General features: G+C 42.2%; 1 long non-coding RNA gene across 1 annotated transcript; it reads left to right on the plus strand.

Moving 5' to 3' along the window:
* The first annotated feature begins 213 nt into the window (after positions 1-213).
* LOC112970695 lies at positions 214-21,238 on the plus strand. The gene is made up of 6 exons (XR_003255118.1): positions 214-314; positions 412-624; positions 9,303-9,471; positions 15,344-15,485; positions 16,134-16,273; positions 16,863-21,238. It is a non-coding gene; the product is annotated as an uncharacterized LOC112970695 (long non-coding RNA).
* The last annotated feature ends 2,732 nt before the right edge of the window (positions 21,239-23,970 follow it).

Here is a 23,970-nt window from a genome sequence, read left to right on the forward strand (position 1 = left end):
GGGCCGGGCCGAGGGGGCCGCGCGAGGCGGGGTGCGGACAGCGGCGCCGCTCCCCGCGGCGGCTGGTGGCCATCTTAGTCCTCCTCCTCCTCCTCCGCCGTGGTGCTGAGTGCCCCCTCCCTGCCCGGCTGCCAGCTCTGCCTCCTCCTCCCTCTCCCTTCCTCCCTCCTTCCTTCCTTCCGTCCTTCCCTCCGCTCCTCCTCCTCCCGCCTGGCTGCGGCCGCCGCGCTCCCGCCTCAGGGCCGCGGCTGAAATGGCGGCTGAGGGGGGCGCCCGCCCCTCACGGCCGGCCCGGCGACGCCGCCAGTGGGCAGGTAACGCGCCGGGCGCTGCCCCCCTCCCCTTTAACTTTGTTGTGGTTAATTATTGATTTGGGGGACTTGGGGTTGGTTTCTGCCTCTTCCCTGACAGAAGCCCAGGAGCAAGGGAGACACCTCGAGCCCCTGGAAGCGGTTTTATCCCCTCGCACACCATGAGCTGCCTCAGCCCTTGCTGCGGTTAAAATAAAAGTCCTCGTTGCGGGCCCCGGCGTTAAGCAGCTTAAAACGTTGTCAAGCCAAGAGGAAAGAAGAGAAATATTTCCAGTGAATAAAAGAGTCTGCGCGCAAAGAGGAGAAAATGCAGGTAAATACAGGAGTATGAGAAGCTTCGTTTGGTTTGGGGTTTTTTCTCAAGTGTACGTTTTAAGGAGGCCGTCTGCCGAATATCACAAGTGATGTGTGTAAAAAAGACTGTACATCAGTGCTGTCCAGCCAAGAGAAAATATTTTACCCATGCAATGCCAGTGTTTAAGCACAAAGATAGATACTAATTTCCTAACAAAGCAGGAAGGTCGGTTAAGTTTCCTGACAGCCTAAGGACTCCTTTTTGTCCGCTAGGCAAAATCTCTGTTTAGGCATTAACTATGCTCAGAGCACAGGGTTATTACAACACTAGGCCAAGCTTCAGCCATTCAAATGGTGCAAAGGTGTGTGCACACGTGTGACCSGTTACCCCGCTCTCCTTTCTAAGTAATTTGCAAACTCACTTCTAAGAGGCTATTAACAAGCATTTGCCTCCTATCAGTTGATTTTTTTTCCCCTTAGCAAAATTTTGAAAATCTTCATTGGAAAKGCTAAATAACGCATTGGAGAATCTGTTTGAAGGGATAAAAGCTGCAATAAACAGTATGCAAAGCATCCCTTTGACCTGYGTTTCATGGACAAATAATCACAAGCAAGTAATGGGCAATTGCCTCTTGCCTCTGCTACAGAGTCTTATTAAATGGGTATTTTACTGYACTTGAGGACAAGTGGAATAAATGGCATTTACACTGTCSTCCTTGTCTGGCCTTTAACATCAAACCTGTARCTCTACTTATGTTTTTATTCAGTGSTGCACCACCATTTAGTCATCATTGGAAATCACCCCATTTCTGTGTAGGTGGAGAAGGAGGCCTCTAAGACTCAGGRATGTCTAGGATGAAACTAACTAATTCAGCCACTAAGGAGAAAAAACCTGCATTCACTAAAAACAAAGGTAAAATTCCAAGCAAACAGATATTGGGGGGAAATCCAACGCCAAAACAAACCCACCCTCCCCTCTACCGAAAAACAAAATAAGCAAGCACAAGTTAATAGCCTCCACGTCTACACAGTACAATCTGGCCTTTACTTGTTGAAGGCATCTTTTTCACACGTCCCCAAATTCACTGTATTGGCAGGAGTAAAAYTTAGCCCAACTCAGGAGAACAGCCTGGCCTATAATTTGGGTTGGATTGCAGGCCACTGGACCTTTGCAGTACTTATATTATTTCTTGTGCRCAATAACAATGAACAGAAGGCACAGAAAGAGAAATTATGCACAACATGTTCATCATGCTGCTATAACAGCAACTGTACTATAATCAGYGGCCAAAGCCCTTAGACACTTGGTATTCTTCTCTACCTAAAAAAAACCCTGAAATCTTATGCCATGCATTTCTTCTGTTTTCTCCTTCCTTACTAAATGCCTACATTTTCCCACTTTTTGGACATTGACAGTATTTTAACAATCTCTTTCCCAACCACTTTCTTTCTATCCAACCTCTTCCCACATAGTACACTAACGGAGATACTTGTCACTGCCTGCTATGAAAAAATAGGGTTTTCTGCAGCTAAGGCAATAGGGAAACATTACAGAATAGGAAGGGAAAATGAGGAGGGTCAAAAGGTGAAAAAGTGGATTTGTTTCGGGGAAGGGTTGTCTTTTGAGGAAACKGTCACCATAACATTGTATACATCATGGAATAAGATGTACACTCAAGGAAAAAGTGTGTATGTCTAGTTACAGTCTATCAAATACCAGACCAAAGCAATTTTCCTCTTAAGTGAGGGCCAAGCTCAAAGTTGGTGGAGACTTTTTGTGCTACAAAACAAGCAAGGACTGTGTCTCAGTCCATGTGAAGTTAACACACATATTTCCTTGSCAGCTAGAATTTTTATAGTTCCTTTCCCCTTAACGAGTATGGTATAGCAATCTAGTAGCAAAAAAGACATGCCCACTATAAGACAGAATTTGGCCGGTTTTGGTGTAATTTCATCCTGGACTACAAGGAGGGGAAAATCACCGATTTAATCAACTTRTACCTACAATAATTTTGCTTACTATGCAAGATGTATTCTGCATCTAGTACATAGCAGTTACATATTACRAAACAAACAAATCTTCACTCTGTAATTTATGTGTAGGAGGATACTTGCATCTTTCATATGTAAAGGATTAACAAGATCTATTCTAGCCAGCAATACTGAGCAAGAATCAAAGCTTACAGAGATGGTACTGTTCTAAACTCTTTGTCGGGAGAAGTAAATTTAGTGGGAAATCACAAAATTCCTCCAGAATAGCAATGGGAGTTGCATGGACAGCTGTACACCAGATATAAGTTTTGCTGCATGCCAAATTATATTGCTTTTTTCTCCTTGTGCAGTTAATGTTCATTGCATTCCTATTTATAGTCCCTGTATTTTGGTGAACTGTCACAGATCCAAGATAAATAATGGCAAGCTGTAACGATCCATATTGAGTGATACCAGAGACTCCTTTTACCTTCTCCTCAACTTCTCCTCTCCTCTTACAAAGCTCATCATGGATAACTGCTTGCATTTCTCAGAGAAGGTGCTAGTTAGTAATTACAGTGCTATAATTAGAGCAAAGAAAGTATTTACAGTTAATTTTTTTCTACTTTGCAAAGCAACTGTGCACAAGGGATTGCATTAATCATTAAAAACTATGAAGATATATTTAAAATTCTTTGCCTCCTTTATTAAAAGGCAAGAAGAATCCAATACAACTGCCTTTAACTGGTGAAATTCTGCTCAGCTCCAGTGAGATTTCAGCATACTTCTACTGCGTTTATTTTGTACATCTTGGGCAGTAAAGGTAGACCTATATGGTTTGCATATATTAGCTAACACCAATGAACAAGCAAATCCAAAACTGGAAAGAAACTACTATGAGAAAACAAAAGAAAATTGAAAGGATTTCAGACTTTTTTCATTAGAAGATTTATAATAAAAGAAAATAGCCCTGTTTCCTAAACTTAGGCAGCCTAACATTTTCATCATACAGGATTCTTATGACTTCCTTTGAGAAGTGCTCCTCTCTCCCTCCTGCTTGTTTATAGATAATTTTTGGTATTAAATAAGAGGAGGAAGGGTGGGGTTGAAGCAAGTTACGTGTCTATTCCCTATCCTATGACACTCCAGTTGAATTTGGCTGAAATTAAAAAAAAAGTTTAAAAAAATCCCKTCTCACATATGTTGTTCAGAAAAATAACTGGCTGCCTGTCAAAAATAAATAAATTAAACAATCCACAAATACTCTACTGTTGAGCTCATAGTGTTCTTAAAGCAGTATTAGATTCACCGCAATAGGAACACCAGCAACCCAATGGAGTAACAGTAGAAGAAAAAGAACAGGGCTACTCCTCCTTCACCCTTGGGGGCCCAGCAGTCCATCCCAGTTTTGGATAAATAGCCTTTCTTCTACTGTCAGTTAATGATGTTAGTCACATAGTTCAAGTGAATACATGTTTGCATCACAGTGCTGTGGGTTCAGAGTTCAAAGGTGGGTGATTTGTGAATAGCGTTTGTTACAGTTGAACATAACGCTTTCTTCTCTTTTTTCTGTGRCAAAAAGCACTGATAAAGCAAGGTTGGATTTATGAACAAGGACATGAGGATGAGGGGAAAGAGGAGAACAGAGGACTGTGTGACTACAGAATTCTCATCCCATAGAGCTTTAGACTGCATCCATACCTAATGTACGTTGCAAAGTTGAATTCTCARATAGGGTAGTTCCCATCCCCGTCTCAGATTATTTGTGCAGAACAAACCTCCCTCCACAGCGTTTAGAAGGTCTAGGCATACATAACTGGTGTACAATGAATATATTATTACAAGATTTGGAGAATAAAATGTTGCTAGAAATTAAAACACGTGCAAAACTTGCTTGTAAACAAGAAGACATTATATTGTGCAGAAAACTGTGCATGTATGTGTGTGGCAAAGAGCAGGTAGTTAAAATCAAATAAGCTGCATGCTATTTACAATTTAGAGCATATGGAAAATTTAGAGCTAGCAGCTGTATTCACAGGGCCTAAATTTTGAGTGCCTAAGTGCTAGTAATTCCTATTAAGACCTGCCCTGCCAACAAGTAAACCTTAGTTTCATGAGCCCAAATGCATTGAGGCCATCTGAATATAACCCCACTTGTACAACTGAAAACAGGAATAGGAGCAGAAGAATGAGAGAGAAGGTCCAGTTCAGCTGAGGTCTTTGTGGCTTACACAGCCTCGAGGCCTGATAATGATCCCAGAAGGAGCAAATCTGAGAGGATGAGATCACACTCTGAGTGAGGGAAAATGCTGCCATCTGGTGCCTCTGGAAAAATAATGGGTTGTCTTGGGTGCATCRCCCACGCGGTGTGAATGTTAATGGTACGGTTGAGCGATCTACCTGAGTCTATAGATCTCGGGTTATCTTTTTGTTCTGCAAAGGAGTTACTGTTCTGCATGGCATATTCTGAAAGCATGTGCCAAATCTCAAAGCAAACAAGCTAAGAAGTGCATTTTATGGTGGTATGCCTGGGAGAGAAAGTATCATTAAGTACTAGTGTACTCTTTAAGGTGGGTGATTTTAGGAAAGCTCATCATTTGAAACAAAGTCCATTAGATCTGAGAATAACATATACGTTGTTTATGTTGAAGTAGGCATGCATATTCRCAGCAAAAGATTGCAAAGTATTTTTTCAGTATTTCAGCTGTTATATATATGTATTTTCCTACTGTGCATCAGAAAGGTTATAGTATCTGTATATTACATCTGATAAAGAACCAAGAAGCTGCTTTTTGGTATCAGGTTTGGCGAAAAATTCAGCAGAATGCATACATTTCTGTTGCAAAAACAGCTTTGACCTCGATAATCATTGGACAAGTTCTAATGCCCAATATTTCATCCTACCAGATGGTAGAATATACTTCAGTGASTGCATATCAGAGGTCTTGGAGGATACAGGACAAGAGAAAGCCTTAAACACACTGTTCGTTTTTATGATATTCGTTTTATACCAGCTTGTTTCTGATGGTTGTTGATACAACCTCAGATGATGTGCCAAATATGTACTGAGAAACTGCACAGTGTTAGAATGAGGGAATGTTATTTTTATCTGAGATATTTTTACTTTTTGAGGCTTTCAAAGAAAGTGATTGTGGTCTCTTGGAGAGATTGGAGTGACTGATCAAATCATATATTAGGAAAAAAACACCATAATCTATTCCTCAGTTTTAGACATAACAGTAATAAAGGTAGCTCATTCTGTGAACTTACACTTGCTTGTCCCTTGACCAAGGCACAGGAAAAATCCAGGGCCTGCAGGTCAGCTTCCCACTGCAAGAAAACCGAGGGATACGGGTTACATACTTTCTTTACACACGCATCATTTTTGGAACAAAGCAGTCACAAAACCACAGGCATGCAATCCGCTCTTCCAGATAAACGAGCTCCCACACCATCATCTATTTCCCAGGAAGATACTSTAATCCCAAAATGCCTTCGAGTTCACTGAATAACGCAAGGACCAAACAGCCTGCCAGAGATTCTTCCACAGGATTTATTGTGCAACTCTGCGTAACATCAAGGAGAAGAAACACRTTTACAAGCTAAGAAAAAAAATTTGCAAAACTGTATTTAATGGTGCTTTCTTGTAAAAACTGCCTTAATATATATGTTCCCACTGACTAAAGCATCTGATCTATGTAGATGCAAATTCAGTGCTCACTTGCAACCCAGCAAAACTTGTCACCACAGGTGCTTGTTAGGTGTAATTCTGGACAACGAAGGTAAGTTTGTCATCGCACAGTGATGGCCTATTAGCCAAGCAAGTACAAACCCAACCCCAACGTGCAACTAGGCACAACTAAAGTTTTGCAGTGAGATCGTAGTAGACTACTTTTTACTGGCTATTGGGCATAGCACTGTTCCAYCTATGCCATCTAAAATACTGTCATCTTTACAGGAATTTGGGGTACAGTCTGCAGAAAATCCTGAGACCAAGTAAATTCTGAATGCCCTCATTTTTTAAATTGCTAAGGGATTGCTTTTATTCCTGCTTTCAAAAATTTGACCAATAATTGACAAGGAACATGTTGTTTAAAAATATTATTATTAATTGCACTCTTTAAAACAAAAAGCCAGGTTATCCTTTTTACTGAAGTTCTGTGAGAAAAAGGAAAAGTTACTTAATGAGCTAGTTATATAAACAATATGATGCTGATGCTGGAAGGCTGTTCCAAAAACCTTACTGTTTCTGCAGCAAGAGACTTTGTCTGCTTAATTCCTAGCCTTAATCTATTTACAGATACTTTATACACATTTGCTCCTAAAAAATTAAATCATCCAAAATGGAGGTAGATCCTCCTATTACTAAAGTTGCATTGGAAGAACTTGGAGTCCCTTGCACGTCAACGTAATTAGAATTGCTTGTGGATACAAAGAGAAAGTCTGGAGTTTGGATGCATACCTAGCTTACTGTAGAGAAAGAGTAACTTCTTTGACAGTCCCTTTGCCTATGAACAAATCACCCAACTGAAAGCCTTTCTAATATTATTAGCCATGTCACATAAAACTAGTTTTAAGAAACAGCAAAAAAAATCTTGTTGGTGCCTGTGGCAGCTTTGTTAACTGCAAATTATATTGTCAATCTCCCTTCAAGTTGCAGTCTTGAAAGGGCATTTTACTTTGAACATTAAAATATTTTCCACAYGTCCGCAGTCTCTGAGTAGAACAATTGTATGATGAAGGCTGATCCAAAAAGATTTGTTATTCACTTAATTTTTGACTGTTCCAAAAAYAGACAATGATAATTCTGTGTAGTAGATTGCTAGATGGCTAAGGGCTACTACTGAGGAATTTGTGTGAAAGGTAACTAGAAAGAGCCTAAGACTTGTTAGTAGGCTCAAATCCAATATACAGAGTCTACATCTCTCCTGGAACGTCTGCAGATTGAGAAAGGTGGGAAAACACCGKGTTAAAATAAGCATGACATCCAGTGTCTAGAAAGGTGAAATTACAGTGGAGGTGAGCTACAGGTATGCTTGTGAGGTCTCAAGGATAACAAAATACAGTTCACACCATCTGTAATCAGCAGTTTCTTGATGCTTTTCACATGCCTAGGTGCATTAGTCTCCGAGGCCAGTTTCCACAATTCCATGCTATTTCATTAGAACCCCCATTAGTTTCTCAGAATATTCTAGCTATCAGCCCACAATTGCTGCTGCGTGAACTTCTGCACTGCAAAATCTCTGTCACAGGGTTGAGGACAAGGTTTAGTAAGAATTTATGTATTGGATTTATACAGCCTGACATTGATAATACATATCAAAACCACTTTCTGTCTGTACATTAGCATATGCGCTGCTTTCAGTGTGCAAAAATGACACTTTTCCTGAGCCACAGGAGGAAGGACATGAGCCTACAAATAAAAAAGGGGAACTCCTCATTTAGTATGGTTTCGTCCTCATTTGCTTTTGTCATTTTGGCAAACCAGTCAGCTGGCTTTTGGAAAAAAGTCTTTTGATAGGCGAAATGAGTACTTAACCAGAAGTTCTGAAAGAAACCATGTAAGAATATCACATGCCTTAATGGCACAACTACCTGCAGCTCAGTACTTGGATCTCAGCTTTTTTAATACTCTTTATTTATATTTTGCATACAAAAATACTGCCTAAAATAATGGGTTCTTCTCTAAACACCTGATTGAAAGTATCAGATGTGAAATGTAGGCTTCTGAGAACAAAAATGAGCCTCACCTCCAGAGCTGACAGCAATAAGTTCTGAGGCAGAAGAAGTGGTAGAGGCTCGATGTAACCCACTCTGAAGACGTAAGCCCAGCCACGCAGGTCACGCTGCCAGAAGACGGTTTGAGTAGTACCATGCCAGGTGCRTATTCACCCCATCTGTATCTGTAAATAACCCATCGAATTGTTTTGTTGATAATATATCTGAAAATAAGACCTGCCTAGAATGACAGCAGTTTCCATACATGGTTTTGGGCTTATTTTTTAATCAACTTATCAAAAAGCATGTGAATTGACTTCCATATTCATTTTAATCCTGTCATCTGTTCCTCTGCCTCCTTCTTCTCCATCCTTTGAGTCCTTTCTCCCTCAAAACACCAGATATTTTTGTTTATTATTATTAATAATAAGAAGCCATTGTGTGAGGCTATTCAGAATTTGAGGGACCTCTGACAGAAAATAGTCCTGAGCACTACACATTCATCATCACTGCATAAACTACCCTTGTCTCTCAAAACATAAAATGAAGGTCTCTGAAAAACAATCCCTTCACAAACTCCTCCTGCTGGTGTTGCCTCACTTGGAGAGCAAGTCTTCCTTCTCAACAAGCTTGCTTTCTCCCCCCATCACTTCCTCTTGTCCTCTCTGAAGAGATAAACCRCAAACCCTGTGACCTATTTTATTTCTGTTTTCAGGCTCCGATTAGAAAGGCATGGGGATGTACTCTTGCAAGTCATCAATAGGAAAAAATGCTGACTGTCAAAACTGAGCAAAGACAGGGCAATTCCTATGAGATCTGTGGTTTGGGAATTGGGAGAAGAAATGGCCAGTAGAGCTTTAGAAATCTTCCTTAGCCAATTAATTGGAATATTCAGTATACATGTCTAAAATGTTATATTTTCCAGAAGATACTACAGGAAGTAAATTGAGGTAAAGGAGTGATATCTGTAAGGAAAATAACGTGTGTTGTGTCTGATTCCTTTTAAAGGTTACTGAGCTGGGCCTGTGTGGGTCACATTTCAGCTGTCCCTTCTCCCTAACGCCTAAAGAGAGATCATGCAAAGATCTATTTCTTCCCTGCTTGAAGGAAAGCCACAAATCACCTTTTTAGGAGCAGAGGACTGCCCTGCTTAGCTCTTCCAGCCATAGGAAAAGAGGTAAGAAGTAATATTTACAGAAAGGATTGTAGTTCAAACAGTCAAAATTCTGTTCTACGGCATTTTAAAGAGGAGCCAGTCTTTTCATGACCCATAGCCACAATCGTCCTGGGTAAGGCATTGTTGCAGTTAGCGATCTCTATGATTTGTAACACAACGTTACATTATTATCACAGTGTCTCAGCTTTGAGATAAGAACTGCAGGAGAAAACATACTGCACTCAGCCTCAATGATATAGACTAACCGGTTACAAGTGTGTATCTTCTAATTCCCACTCACCTGGGAATCCTAGCAAGTTCTCAAATGCACCTGATTACAGAATTGAGAGTAAGACTCCCATTTAAGTGGTCTTTGGTTCAGATTCTACTAAAACAAAAAGTGCAAAGGAAAACTAAAGCAAATTAAAAAAAAAAAATCAGGACTAAACAATAGAACATCCTGAACTCGTAGCCCAGTTTCTACTAAGAACCATATGTATGGTAGATTAGCTGTACCAGATTAATTTGGGGGACTTTAACCTTTAYAAACGATGCAGCTTTAAACTGAGAACCTTCTTTAATTAATTAACCTTTAAAAAACAGTATAATGTAAGTTACAGGATTTGTCTTTTCCTCCATAAATGGAAAACATTTAAAAAGTTGGGGAAAACAAAACAAAAAATCTCAGCTGACATTGGCTTACATGCCTCCTTATACTATGAGCAAGGAATTACATTTCTCTGATTTATCCAGTAGGGAAATAAAGTTGAAATCCMGGATGAAACTGCATTGTTAACAGGGCTTTATGGGATAGTCATACTTGCTGTAGAGGATTGGATTATGTGACCTAGGAATGTCATTCCTTTCCGTGCCCCTGTTGCCCAAACTGCTGATCAGATTTACCTAAAATTGGAAGGTGACTCAGTCTTTCCAACCAAAAATAATGTGGATATTTTCTGCATGAGTTTAAGCTCTAGCTTGCACTGTGACGATAAACCCCTTTCTGAGCCACCCAAGGAAGATGTCTACCTTGTAGGAGTTTTCATCTCCATTCTAGTTGCTTACTGAGCAATTCACATTCTTCCCACGTACCACGTTTCCACCATCTGCAGTTTTCACATGGTTTCCAGATGTCCCATTGCCATTAGCAGCCATTTGTAAAGCGGCCCTCGGAGCGTGACTTTCTCGTTGTTTCCAGGGTGACGCCAACGTGGCTGCATTGCATCCCCAGCATGCCAAAACACGATGTTCACCCCAGGCAGCATCTCAGCACCTTCTCTTCACTAGCCAGAAGGTTAAACATAGGCCAACCTCATTTTACTTTAGTTGCACAAACATGCTTGATTTCTGGATTACAGTCAGGGCCTGGTTTTCTGCCTTTTGCCTCTCTGCTTTGCTTCCTCTGCCTTTCTTGATAACCTACCAGGCATTTTCAGAGCTGCCCCCTGCCCCAGCAACAGCAGGAAACCCAGCACACCACACCTGGAGAGACCTTCACTAATTGCCCTCCAGAGTGCCCCTGGCTCCCACTGCTCCTGCAGGTGCTGTGGGGTTGGAAGCAYCCTGCTGCTGCTACCAATGCCTAAAGTGACATGTTTTCTGCCTAGAAGCAGTGGTCTGGTGCAAGAGGAATTGCATTGGACAGGTTGCAAAGGGGATCTCGAGGYTGCGAAGGTGGGGAGCTGCTTGGAAGAGCTTGGTGTGGTGGAGGTCATGTGGCTCTGAAGGGAGTGTTTTATAGGTTTTAAAAGGTTGGGGRTGGCCCCATCTTTTGTGTGTTTGAATACGTAAAACTGTGCTGGCCTTGGTTGATAATGCTTCAGTTGGGAAATGCTGTGTGCTTTTTGGGCCAGATGTAGCTCATTAGTGCACATGAGCAGTGCAAAGCAGTGGAGCAGGTCTCTGATGCTGGCTATATTACGTGGCTGTGTTCATCTGGGATTGGCTCAGTCCCTATAGAAAAGCCTTCATCTCTTCCATCTCTCACCCCCTTCCCTCAGTCCCTGGCTGGAATATGTGAAAGGCTGTGTTTTGGCTGGATAATCAGAGGAGAAGCAGGAGCCTGGGCCAGTTCGGGGAGAAATTCTGCCCAAATTTCTGGGAGGCTTGTTTSTTATTGTGAGAAAGATGTGAGACCAGAACAGATTACTTCATTCCTGGTTTGCTGCAGCAGCTAGACAAGTTATAGGTTTGGAACTTACTTGGTGTTTTAAATCRCTAATACCAGAAAATTATTCTCTTTTTTCAGGTTTGCTTCTTTTTTCCTCTGGCAAACCACCTAATGTAGACATTATACAATAATCTCTTAAATAGATTCTTAAGTAGCTTCTTAAGAAGGACTTTATTGTTGTTTTAATATCTAACAGTTAARCATTTTTATGCAAATAGACTCCGTGGGGCTTATGCACAATAACGGCATTACACAGTTGCTTGAAAGTCATGGTTTATTCTTTTGACCAGCGCAGTAAATAAATGCCAGGAGTGCTGTTTTCTCTTCGCAGACCTTTCTCTTCTCCTTCCATTGGCCTTACTACAGAAAAAGCAGCATTTCCAGCCTTCCATTGGCCTTACTACAGAAAAAGCAGCATTTCCAGGATAGCCTTAGGTGAAGGTCACACAAAAAGTGCATGTGGATCCCCCTCTTTCAGTCTGGCTTTTATTAGCTTTGCCAGCTACAGACATGGAGGCTCTGCCCCTTTTGTAAGCCTGAGAAGTCTCCCTCAGGCAAAAATACTATCTTTCAAAATATTACATTCACTTGTTAGTCTCCTGGGATCCATRTGAATGTACTTCATTTCTAAGTTTCTCATTAACTTGTCTCTCAAAAGTCTTGCTTGATTTTTGCTTTAGTAATATATATATTTTTAAGTTTAATGAAAAAAAAAAAAAAAGCAGACAACTGTCTTTACAGCCTCTCTGGAGAAGGCTTATAATTATAAAATAAACACCTTTACCAATTGTTTGATAGAAAGTAAAGTTTAATCCTGACTAACCAGATTTATAAAGTTTTTTTCTAAAAAACAGTTATTATAAAGATTGTGAGACTCTGGCTTAAACAAATAAGTTGTACAGCGTTTATAAAAATTAGTTGCTATGTTAGTCTTCAGTAAAGCAATGGTTTAGTCACAGTCTCCACTCTAAAAATACATTTAAGAATCACAGTCTAAGCAAACATAGCATTATTAACCCAACTGTATTTTCACTTAAGTTTAATTAAAACTTAATTCAAATGGTAATATCACATCCCTAATAAAGAGCAAGTTAAAAACCCCTTACACTAACACCATCTTGTTCCCAGGAGTTTCAGTGTTAGCTCAGCTTAATTATACCAAAGGAAATGATTTAAACATACTGATGTAAAGATCATCATTTGACACCTTAGAGCAAGGAGAAGAGCAATTTAAAGCTTTCTGCTGCTTACAGTGAAGCCTGTCTTACAGTTGCATTGTCTTACTGTACTTTGCCTGCATTAAATTTAAGTTTAAACACTTAAGGACTAGGCTGTTAAAGTAACATTGCTCAGTTACATTGGTAACTTCTCACCTTTCAAAACTTCCTCCAGGGAGGCCTTCGGTTTCCTCATGCTCCAAATACCTTTGTTTAGCAATGACAAGAAAACAAAATCACTGCATCTTTCCTTTATGTTTTTGCCCATGGCTAGTCACRCTTAAGTTCAAGTGACTGGAAGCCCACAAACTTTTAAAACACATTAATGGTATTACTAGTTTTCACCAAAAATGTGTGTGATTCATAGCCACAGCTTACCCAAGGTTAGCATTAGTATAACATCAGYAAGCATAATGGCAGCAGCAAATGCAGTCAGTTAATTTTCTTTACTGTCTTGGTGAAAATGAATGCTGGCTGGGTCTCCRGTGAGCAGTGGCACTTGGGCATTGAGACTACAACATAGCATAATTTTCTGCCTTGTGCAGTGTTCAAACATAGGAGTAAGTGCACAATTTGGAGCTATTTTCTGACTAAAACAGTTAAAAACAGGTAACTCCTACATGAGGCAGTTTAGAAAAACTTGCATTTCCTCGACTACATATATATATATATATAAATAAATAAATATGTATATATTAAGAGCCTTTCAAAAAGTAGAGGAGGAGGCARGAGCAGAATGGACAAAATTGCTTTCAATTAAATCTGTTTTACAAAGGAGTTTAAGTTTTTAGCAATTGGGATCTTTTCACATACCGGAGCATACAGATGCCATAAAACCAAACCAAACAAGTATCAACCAGAAGAATTTGTCTGAAGTTAGTGTTATTGYGCTGCTGTGAATCATCCTTGTGTTAAAGATATGCCAAATCTCTATACAAATTCAAGCAGCTATGGAGTACACAAAAGGACCTTGTCTGTGTTAGACAAACTCTTTCTTCTCAACTTTGGCGGTATGTGAATTTCTACAGACTGTAAATAAAAAAAGCATTTATAGCTTTATCCTAGAGATTTGCAACTTTTAATCTTGTGGTTAGAGACAATTGCATCTGCAGTAGACAGGCAGGCCTGCTATGCATGAATCTTTGTAGAAAAAGAGYTCATAAGCAACTAGTTTTTTCTCTGTCTTATGGCCTCTGTTCAAAAGCCATAAGGGGGTGATGCATTAGTTTCATATCAGATGAGATAAATATGTTAACCTGGAAGCTAATAGATTATTTAGAAGAACAAGGAAGGCAAGTACCATGTTCTTTTCTAGCCARAGGTTTGGAGGGCATCATCCTCAATTTGAATTGAGGTCAAATGTATTGACATCTACTGCCTTGTGCCATTTCAGGTACCACTGTAGCAGAAGCAGAGTTATCTACTGAGTTTCACAGTGATTTATGAGATTAGCAAAGATCCTTTTGTTGATTTTTAGAGCAGCGGAGGCTTGTATCCCACTGTCACAGCTATATTCTTGGACTTGGGGGCTCCTATGAATGTCAGTCTCCCAGCTTCTGTTACAGAGAGATAAGTTCTGTGTCTCTTGGGTTAGCAAATGTTTGTAAACATGCAATCTGAAATCACATTGGTCGTGTAATGACTAAAATGTTAGTTTACAACAGAGCAGGGAAAGGTCAAATTTATATTCCACTTTTGAAAATATATTTGGCATTAGAAGACATTAGGATGGATGCAAGCTCAGCAAAAACAAAAMCCTCACCTCCATTTACTTCATTGAGTGGCATTCCTTGCTTTTATTTGAAGCTGGAATTAAGGAGTTTAGAACTATTTCAGAAATTTAGTCATTCTGGGAGAGAGGAGGGTAGTCGTTTTCTTCATGCTTGGAAAAAGTTGTATAATAATCATATTAGATCACTGTGAGTCCAAGCAGAAAAACTAGACTTCTCCTTTCTATCTGCTAAATGTATTTAGTCATCATTAGCTCCACACATTGAAGTCCTATTGATTGCATGGTGGCAGTTTAGTCACTTTGCTCAACAGAGTRTAAATGCCCTTAGAAGAAAATCTATTGAGATAAGCTGAAGGCTTGCAGATCTACACAATGTTTTTTTGATTAAGCCTATTCCAGTTAGTGTGAAAGCTCATTGCCTTGCATATAAGGTGCACGTAGAGTTAGCAAGCTTTACTGTCGGTCTGGAAAGCCATATTCTCAAAATGTGTTTGAAGTTACTTTTGCTGAGATGAACAGAAAGCTTGAGGAGGATTTAAATACCCAAATCCAGATTTGTGCTCTTCAGTGTTCCCACTTGGCTGCTAACTAACTCCGGAGGCTTTTGAAATTGTAAGTGCCTACACACTTTAATGCTAAAGCTTTCCAGGGTCACCAACTTCTGCTTATACCTAAAACATTGGTCCATCTCAAGCTGAGGAATTGCCTGCAGCCCTACGCTTGTCCTGAACATGCCACATCTGCAAATRTGGCCTTCCATGTCCTCTTCTCTAGAGGTGCTCAGCGCACAGCTCCTGCTTTAAGCTCCTGCTCTGCCGATGCAAACCTTTTCTGGAAGGCAGCAGGAAGACACGTTTRCTGTGGGAAGGTCTTCCGGTCCACTGCAGAAATGGCACTGGGACCTGCATCTGTGGAGGTGAGTGCCTTGCCCTTTTGGCTAACATTTTCCTTTGGCATGTGTTTTCCTTTTCAGTGAATCTCTACACGAAAAATTTCTGTTGTAAATGACCACAGCCGGAGATGGGGAGGGTCTCATCCTTGGTGTAGTACAGCAGACTCTGGAAAGCAGAAGGGTTGGGTCCAAATTTTAGCAAATAGGAAGGAGACCAAACCCATGGATTGCATGATTACTGTTCTAACTACTGCACACCAGAATAAAAATGGAGGAGTGATGGCTGCACTGCTGCCCCTCTCTGGGAGGAAAGGTAGGATGATCCTTGCTTGGCTCTTGAAAGAGAGGAATTTGGCATCTCTCTTCAGCAGCAAGTACTGTACTACAAATCAGAGTATAGAGAGGCACCATCTTCTGTCCTTGAGTAAGGGGTCTAAATCCCAGAGGTCTCTAGGATTTAAAGATAAGTGTCAAAGTTTTCTGCAGCTGGCTTAGGAAGCTCCCTTTTCTGAAGTACCTAGTTCTTCCATGCATTTCAAAAATTACTTGATGGCCAGATTATCCTGAAATCCCTCAATACCTGTGGATACCCAGCCCTTAGGTAAAATGARGAGTCTGTGTGGCAGTACAGCTTTGACCAGCCAGATGCATCCTTTTCATTTGCTGCTGCAGGTCACTTGTGCCGCTGCTGACTGTCCCTTGGCATACTTTCCAAGGAGGGCCCACTGCAGATCCACATCCTCTCTCCAGGAAAACTGGTCTCCTGGGGAGCGAGTGCTGGAAGGCTTGGAGGAGCAGGGATTGAGAGACAGGTGAGATGGAGGCTCTAAAGCTCTGCAAGGCTCACATGCTTGGGTATGGGCCCTGCAGCCCAGGTGGTTTGCAGCTCTGCTGTAGGCAGCCTCATTAGGCAGCCCTATTTATCCAGCCTGACTTACTGCATGTGACAGCGAGGCCTCAGCTCCCAGGTGCTCAGGTTTGTTTTGAAGAAAGCAATTGAGAAAACTGTACAAYGGATGGCTCAAAGAGGTGAAGAAGATCCAGCAATGTGGAGTCTTCTACTCCATGCCAGGAAACCAAACATATTTCCCCTCTSTAGTTGCTCAAACATCTGGCTTCAAGAATTTGAGTGTTGAAAAAAATTACAAGCAGCTGACTTTATTAGTGTGTGCAGCTGTTCCAGATCAGCTCTGAGAATAAAATCTATAGCATGTAATTGAGCCAGTGACAAGTTTTATAAAAAAAATTTCTTCTGAAGAGAAAAGGTTAAACACACTCTTGCAAGTACAGTAAAAAAAATCATCTTAAAGCTGGGTTTCAACTAGCTCCAAATGCCATACTCAATGTTTTGAAAACTTAGTAGTTCAGAGCTCCTGAAACAAACTCTTCTAATCCTCACAGGACTGCTACTTTAGCATCTCCCCTCCCAATCTAACACACGTAATGAGTGAGCTACTACTTTCTCCTGCTCGTGTCAGTGAGTGGTCACCCGGTGAGCTGCAAACAGGCCTCAGTGGAGAATATCCAAAGCCAGAAGCTTTGTCTTTGTAAAAGACAGCCTTGGGTGTTTACTTGGCTCTGAATGCATCTGTCTTCTGACCATGGAACAACTGTTTCTTCAAATCCGATTTGGAAAAACACCTCACAAAGGTGAAATCACTATAAACAACTGCTCAGCCAAGCTTTTTGCTGCTACAGGGATTGTGAGTGAGTCACCTCAAGCACGCAGCAGGCGTAGCAGACTGAGCACGCCTGCCGACGGGGGAGCGCACCTCCCAAAATTTAATCGAGGTACAACACAGACGTTCCGTATGACTTCTTTGGAGGGACTGTGAAATATTTTCCTTGTCAAAACCAARGGTAGGAGTTCTTGTCCCCTGTTCCCCCATGGCCACGCGGTTGTGGTCTAACCTTCCCAGCCCATAAGAGCAGAGTCTTGCAGGCAACCCAAGAGTAGCTCCAGGGGCTACGGTTGTGTGAGGATGTGACACAGAGAGGAAAAAAAGGAAAACATTATCATACACGTCTGAGCACCAGAAAAACCATGTTGAGAARTGCTCTGCAGGTTCTGCGTGGTTTGCAGTAAAGTCTGCATTGCATGCTTATATATGTTTCCAGGGCACAGTGGATAGTTAAATGGGCAATTCCTGTCAGAGATCCCCTTTCATTGTTCCTTCCCCACTTTTTTCTTTGCTTAAGCAAGGCAGTAAACTCACGGGCAAGTACAAAAAGAAATGGCCAAATCTGTCCAAAACCTTGTTTTATTCAGGTCTGGGGATAGAAAGGAAGCTGCACAAAGAGCAGGTAATTCAAGGCCAACACGCACAGTACTAACAGTGAAAATTGAGTTAGGTTCTTAGTGCTGGTAGTCAATGTCGCCGGCACATTGTATGGAAGAAGGGCGTGAGGAAGGGAGAATGAGGTAGAGACAGACGTGTCAGGCATTATATCTGCTAATGCACAAATTGTCCGTGTCACCTCTTTTCAGAGATGACTAGCATGGAAACAGAACATACTACTAAAAATTGCTGAATAGTTTTCAGTGGATTACTTTGTACTACTGAATTAGGATTTCTAGAACACTGTATATTTTAATGGCATACCTTATTTTCTTGTGTTTTTCCTGAAGACCTAAGGAAAGTTAGAGCCCGCACCCAAAAAAAGATGGTAGCAGGAGTTCTGTTGCAAACCAATTAGTTTTAATTCTTAAATCATCGCAATAAATCAGTAAGAATATGTTGATTAAAATAAAATAGCAACTTAAGGTAAGACTGCAAATGCCTCATTTGCAATGGCCAGTACCATTGATCTGGAATACTTGCTTAAGTACTCTGCAATGTGGCTGTTGTTAGCTGAACTTGTGGTCTTCGCTCCTGTTGGTATTAATAGGCAACTAGCTTAGGTGACACATGCCAGAACACTTTGGACTCATATAGCTTCTCTATTTTTAAACTGGTTATACTAGTTTTTTTTCATCAAGGCTATCATAATCTCAGTCAGCACTGGGCGGCAGGATGCTGCAGTTCCTAAGGCCACCATTGCTCCTGCAGTCCTGGTCCTCAGCACTTCCGCATCCCCGGCAAGGGTGGGCCTTGTGCCCACCTGGAAGTTGAAACTCTCTGCGGAGTTAGTTAAAATACAACATATTTTCCCCTGGTGTTCCCTAACATTGACCAGCTGCTTGTTTTTTGACTAACRAAACTTCAGGTGGCTTTTGTGCAACACATCATCTTTTCTTTTACTGTACCACCACTGCTTCACCTGCTAGAAGTGTGAATTTTGCAGCGCCCATGGTAGGAAGGCTGCGAACTGGAGGGCAAGGTGCTCTCTGCAAGGCCCCATTGCTCTGGAACAGGCTTTTCTCCAGGGCCTGTCCTTCCCGGTGCCTCCATCTGCAAGGAGGCTGGCGGTGCGGGCTGAAGGGGCGTGGAGGCATCTGCAGGAGAAGGAAAGGGGAGAGGTGTCAGGAAGCCAGACAAGGAGCAGAGTCGCTGCAGGAGCTACTTGCAGAAGTAATACTTTTGGGCTTGTAAAACTATTAGGGATATTACTGGAAGGGACTTCATCCTTGAAATCCTCAAATTTACATTAGCAACCTCTGCGTTTAATCCCATTTAAGTCAAATAAGCCCTTTTAAGAGCACAAGAATGTAGGATTACACAGTTAGTAGAGATGAATAACCCTCTGTGTGGGCAAGGGTAGTCATTTGACCTGATACCCTCTGAAGCCCAGATACACGAGAGGCTAAAGCGTTGGTTTTATTTTACCGAGCAAGATTCCCCGCACAGCTCTAGCCTTCCTGCAGCAGCTTCTCTTGCTGAAGCTACTTTCGGGTTCTAGTTTCACCAGTGCTTTTTTCAAACCGCGACTGTGTTACTATTTTAACTGAGATGGCAGTCTGGTCCTATCTAATCACATCCCTTCTCAGATATGGAGACCCACCTACTACCTTCCTCTTTGTAATGACCGTTTACAAATTTGTCTCTTGTGTCTCCCCTTTCAGTCTTCTCTTTCCCCGATTAACTTGTTGGGGTGACCCAGGCATCCCGCCTAGGCTGCATATTTAAAGCCCCCTCTGATCATGCCGCTTCTCCAAGGCAGCTGTCAGTTTGGTCTGYGTTTTTCTTGTGGCACCATGCTTGAACGTGGACAGGCCGCTCCAAATGAGTCCTTACGCTGAGGAGGAGGATTATTTTGTACATCCTGCATGTTCCACTCCTGCACCTACAAATCCAGCATCCTGCTATGGGTGTCTGCAATAACTTAAAGCAAAACAAAAGAAAAAATGAAAAAGAACCATACCACAACATGGACTACCTACAGATAGCTTGTGTTGCTGCTATCCCTCACAAAAAAGAGCAGGAGATCCAGTTAATTGCATAACTAATGATTCCCCTGCAGCCACTACCTGCTTTAGTGTGGCTCCTTGTCCTTGCTGAACTGTCCCAAATAACTTTCCCATTTTGTCAGTTTTTTCACACACACCCTGCCTTGTTCTTACATCGTTTGCACRTTTAATAATCATGCTGTCCTCCACCGTCCAGTCTGCAAACAAACWCTCCAAACACCACCGCTCCCCGCAAGCCCCTAGCGAATGCATGTGGCTACAAGTATTTTCTTAATTCTTGCTTCTTGCCTTGGGAGACTAAAGGCAGCAAGAGCTGCAGAGCTGGTAGTGTTACTGTTAYGTACAGGGGTGAGGTTTGGAGCTGAGCCGCCCTCCCGAGTGCAGGAGCCGCTGGCGCCTGCCGCAAACAGCGGGGGACCTCTAGTGGCACCGCAGCCCTGCTTGGGAGCATGGACAGAGGCTGAAAGGGAACTTGGTCCTGCTGCCGCCACACAGACACTTCTGTTCCCACTGTTTGTGGGAAAAGCAAAATCTGTTTCTTTGGATTACGTGGGCTGCTTTAGTTAAAAATTCAGAGAGGGACATGCACGTGCATTGCAGAGACTGTGCTGGCCATGGACTTTGCAGTTGGGTTCAGCTAGGAAAGCTGCTTTCAAGTGACACCCACTTGTTATTTAAACTGTGGAACCTCCCTACTACTTCCCAAACTTCCCTACTATGGAAGTTTGACCCTTACAAGCTGAGCCTAAAAAGGGAGAACAACGGATAGCCAGAGAAGGAAGATCAAGCATAAAAATGGCTGTACTCCATCAGACCAAGGATTCACCCAAGTGCCACGTGTCCAGCAGTGACCATAAGCAGATGCCTGCAAAAGCATAAGCCAGAGCAAATATATACTCTGAGTATTCTTCTAGTCTCCGGTGATTTTTCTGCTCATCCTAGGCCACACATGGATTTTGTCCACTCAATCAGCCTTCTCGGTGTTGTCCAGACTTTCCTCAAAAACCCTGTAAATATCACACATCCACAAGACCCTGTGGCAAGGAATCCCATAGGTTTGCTGTCTGCTGGATGTTGTCTTTCACTGTGAACCTGCCTCCTCCTCACTGCTTGCTCTTGTACCATGAGCCGGTGAACAGCTGCTGCCTGTGCACATGGCTCCAGGCATCTGTGCAGTGCCCTGAGCCCTGAGCTGTCCCCTCCCCTGCGCCACAGTGCTGCCCAGGCGCCTCCCTGGGCTGCCTGCTCCCCTCCCCGAGGAGCCACAGCAAATCACCTTTAATAGAGAGGGCTGTGGCAAATGAGTCTGCTTGCTCTTTACTTTGTGTTGCCACCCATGTGCTGCATGAACTCAGCAGTCAGGCTTTCATCAGTGTCCCAACAAGGACTTGCTCTGGAAGAGCAAGTTCCTCCTCCCATTTCTGCCCCCCCCCCCGAGTACTTCTCTCTACTTGTGTTCAAGAAAACCCTTTCCCCCCCTCCAGTACATGACAATCAATTTATTCTGTGCATCCCCAGGTGCAACAGGTCCAGGAAAAAAAAAAGTAACTTTTCTTTTTTAGCTCATCTTGACTAAAAGACTTAAGTCTAGACAGGTTTAGATTCTGTTCATGTACCAAGTTGAAGAGATCAGGAAAACTTACACCAGAGGAAAGCTGCAACTTTTCCAGTGATCCAGCACAGATGGGCARCTGTTGGTGCAGGGATTCTGTAATACAGGCAGAGCAGCACGTGGTTTCGCACCCTCCAATTTTCTGGTGCAACAATATCTGTTTGGCTCAGGTGCAAGTCAAGGTGCAACATGGTAGCAAAGCAACTTTAGTGGAAGYGGAGGTGTGTGAGGGGTAAGATTAACTCAAAGAGGCTGTATCAAGAAAAGGGTACCCACAATTAAGCAAAGTGATCCAATGCAAACATGATTTTCTTCTTCAAAACAAATACAAGTTAACTGTCCAGCAGCTTGCCTGCATCTTAGTTGCTGGCAGTAGGATAGGACCTGGCCTCTAGTTTTAGAGTTTCCTTCTGAATGTAAAGTCTGCTGCTYGTCTCTGAAAGTTGTTTTGGTGGAGCAGGCTATAGCACAGTTCTGTGTCTGATGAGATTTATGGCTCGGTATGTCAGGACACCACATGTGTCTGGTCTAATAGTTTCTCAAACCAGAAACAAGTTTAAAGTATGCAAAGCTACACACACCCTTGAAGTAGACACACAAAACCCAATGATTAACCATACTTAGGTAGTTAACGCAAGCCAGTGTTAGGCAACTGGAGCTTTTACTATGTTTTCTTTAGAGGTGTGTGTAATTCTTGCCAGATAGCACAAGTATTTAGTTTCCGGTGATCAAAGAGCAGGGTCCTTGCAGCAGAAGTGAAAACATCTCCTCCTGTTCTAAGAGCTGTGCGTGGACCTAGCTTAAAGCTTGTGGCAGCTTCGAGACACGAGCAGCTGGCTGATTTGTTTGCCATTAGCGCAGCACCTCTGCAAAGGACCACTGGCATGTTTAAGGCCCTGACCTGAGCGGCACCAGAGCAGGCCAGCAATTCACAGCACTTTTGCTGTGGCTTGGGGTGGGGGGGGTTGGTGCTAACAGCTGCACTGGAAAGAGCTGCAAAAAGGAATGCTAAAAACAAAGTCATGCTTAATATTTTATTTCAGATGACTTTCTATATTATGTGCAAGAGAATTGATGGCAATTAAACGGGGCTAATGTTTTACAGCTTTATCTCACTATGAGAATATGTCGACTTTTCATACTCGTTTGTGAAGGATAAGTCTGTGCCTGTCAAATCCTAACTAAATGCTAATAATATCAGTCTTTCTCACCTGTTCCTTTGGAGATCAGAATGTGTCACTGTAGTTTGCATAACAAGCATTGATATTCAGAATTCAGGCTGTGATATATGCAATGAACAAATCATAATATTAGCTGTAATAGTCAGCAGTACATGCTTGTGGGTGTCACTTGAATTACAGCCTGTTTCTGGAATTTACTGTCAGACAGAAAGCTGTATCTACCTTAAAGGGAAATCTATACAATTTGAGCTTGCTAAACCATGGAACTGAATTTCCATTTTGTAATGGAGAAATTATTTGTGAAAAGGAGAAACATATATACCTTAGCTATGTGCCAGTTCTAGTAAAAATCTGAACAGAGGGACTTGCACATTAAGACTTAAATGCTATGTAGGATAACTGAAATCAACTTAAAAAAAAAAAAGGGGGGGGGTGGAAGAGGAAGAAAAAGATTCACTATCTCCATCCCTGACAAATGCACAAAGAAGGATTACTTCCACTGTCAGGACAGTTTATGGCTACACTCACGTCTCTTGGGGCAGATGAAAGGATCTGCTTCTGAGTAGCACAACTTCAAGTGGCCATTCAGCGAGTCAGGCCTATGACGAGCAGAGCAATGCTGTGCTGACTGCTTTGGGGAAAGGGGTCACCTCCTTACTCCAGCAAGGGAAATTATTTCAGTTCCTCTTTGCCAAAAACTGTGCTGACCAGCTTTGCCATGTGCGCCTGGATACTTGAAAACTTTTGGTCTGTTGAAGATAAAAAATTCCTGTTTCTGTGCAAGTAACAGTCCAAAGCATTATCTGTGTAGCAGGAGAAAATTCATCACTGAATTCCCCTCTTTCTCCCAGGAAAGAACAAGGAAGTGGCTGCGGGCCACAGGAAAGCTCCCTTTGTGCCCCTCCGTTAGCTTCCTAAAGCCAGAGGAGATGCACAGCATCTCTGACACTGCCAGGGAAATATCCCTGAGGAGGGACAGTGGCAGCACTTAGCAGATGCCAGTCTTCATTGTAACTGAGAAACTACATGCATTTGTTAGCTTATTTTATTACTCTARCTTTATAAGGCTACTTCCAAGAGGAAGAGCAGGCCAGTCTAGATGCCCAAGAAAATGAGGAATTTCATGTGAAATAGCCTCCAGTTAAGCAGGTGCCTCCTCAAGGATGGAATGGGTCAGGAAGCAAAAAAGGATGAACTCCAGATGGCACGTTTCAGCTTCCAGGAAGAAATGGAAAATCCAGTGGAAGGGATACTGCTTGGTGACCATCTGCAGTCTCCTCCTACCCCAAAAAACAAGCTAGAGAAAAGGACAAGTAGGGACAGACCCTAGATGAGAAGCATGGGGGCTGGGAACATTTAATAGMGTAT

This window comes from Apteryx rowi, unplaced genomic scaffold (assembly GCF_003343035.1).
Source record: "Apteryx rowi isolate R43461 unplaced genomic scaffold, aptRow1 scaffold_401, whole genome shotgun sequence".
NCBI lineage: Eukaryota > Metazoa > Chordata > Aves > Apterygiformes > Apterygidae > Apteryx > Apteryx rowi.